The sequence below is a fragment of the Podarcis cretensis genome (genome assembly GCF_951804945.1).
Source record: "Podarcis cretensis genome assembly, chromosome: 13".
NCBI classification, from domain to species: domain Eukaryota; kingdom Metazoa; phylum Chordata; class Lepidosauria; order Squamata; family Lacertidae; genus Podarcis; species Podarcis cretensis.
Window position 1 is genome coordinate 20,140,062 of NC_137182.1, and position 2,024 is coordinate 20,142,085.

Below are 2,024 nucleotides of genomic sequence, written 5' to 3' on the forward strand. Positions count from 1 at the left end.
CTTTAGTTGGGACCTCGCTCGTTTTCCATTTTGGGGCTAACAAAACACAGGCTGCAGTGGTGGCATACATACCGGTAAATAGCCTTTTTTTTACATCTGGGAATTTCTATCTGAACTTTCCCCAACAAAAAGGGTTTGGGAGGTTGTTGTTTTTTTGGAAAAGTACATCTAAACATTTTTTTTCAATTCATTATAAATTGTTTCCCAATACTCTTACCCTTTTACAAGTCTACCACATATGAGTCCACTTCTAACTAGTGGCTTCTGCTGCCTTATTTATTTCACCATACAAATGGAAACGACTCTCTGATGAGACTGGTTTTTAAACTTTCTGTTTTTACATGTATTATATTGTAACAACTTCAAAAAATAATTCTCCTCAGCTAGAGGACTTTGATCATGGATGGTTCTTAACATATGTAATTTTTCTTGTATTATAATTTATAGAATTGTGCAAACAGGATTCAATGAGTAAAATCAGGGTGACTGTAGTGTTTCCTGGTCATGTAACTGAAAAACAAAACAAAACAAAACAAAACACACAAAAACTCCTGCCTGGAAACCTATTTCCCCACTGTGGACGGAGGTATGGATCCAGAATTGGCCTCCACAGTCACTTAAGGACACACCATATTAATGTAAGATACCAGTAATCTTAATCAGCTATGAGTGATCACCAAAGAATAGGCTTCAAATAATCCATAATAATACAACAATAATACAACATTACACCATAAGAATTAACTCTAAAAATACCAGCAAATTATAATTTGGACAGAAATTGATCCTCTCTCAACCATTACAATAACTCCACCAAGAAAAAGCTCCAAACTGGGAAAGAAAGGAGCCCTGCAACTTTAAGATCCGCCCCTTCAATCTCTTTTCCGTTTTGAAGTTTCCCAATTCTTTCTTCCTTACTTTTCAAGCCCCGACTCCTGGGATTCGTCACTGGCAGCAGGGAGGGAGGCGTGGACTCGCTCTGACCAATGACAAGCCACCTATTTAGCATATGAGCAATAAGGGGTTCAAAACCTCGTTTTTGAAGGGTAAATAAATAAATCCCGGCTTAAAATGTTACATTTTAAAATTAAAAAACCAAGGCTTCGCATTTTACTGCCCCAAATGAGACAGAACGCATGCAGGGATTTTGCTCACTGTTACCTGCAAGTGCATCGCGCTGTTTGTGGGCTGACGTCGAGGGCGACTATTTTTTAGTGATTTCAGCTCTTTTTGTATTTGTCTAGCAGGTTTTCTGCAGTAGCAGGAAGCCGTCCCAGAATTGTGCAATGATAGATGTTTGAAAATAGATATGATTGCGGTGCTGGTGTGCGTATAAAACTTGGAAAAAAATTCCCTATTTTGATTTAATTTTTCCCCTTGCATGAATGTTTTTCCTGCTGTATTAAAACACATGGAAGCTTAAAGCACAATATTAACGTAGATTTTGCACTCAATGCATATTATTTAGAGCCCCTGGCTTTTGATTCTTTGCTTTTGCCTCTGACTGACGTCTGCATATAATCTAGATATATTTTACATTTTTTATTTTTTACCCCTGTAAAGCACATTTTGAGAAACGCTATTCATTCTGAAAATAAAAATCCATTGCGGATTGATTTTGCGACCCATTTGAAAACCCACTTGCAGGCGGAATATCTTTAAAATGCCTATATATATTTTTTTTTAAAAAAAAACTACATTTTACACATTTTCCTAGAATTATAGAATTGCAAGGGAATCCTTGAGTCATCTAGTCCAGCCCCCACTTAAAAAAGGCAAAAGGAAAGAAAACTCAAGATGCTTTGCACTAATACCATCAGAGGTTGTCTTGCTTGGAATACAGAAAACTGGCTTGCCTGAACCCGTTTTTCTTTCTCTCTTTAACCAGCCCAGTACTGAAGTCCCATCATCTCTTGCTGCTTGCAGCTTTTGTTGTTCACCGCCATTGGTTAAGAAGATCTTCCTTCTCCAATTACATTATTCCGGCTGGAAGGTCCCGCCTCCGCACAGGGATTGCGCCGTCG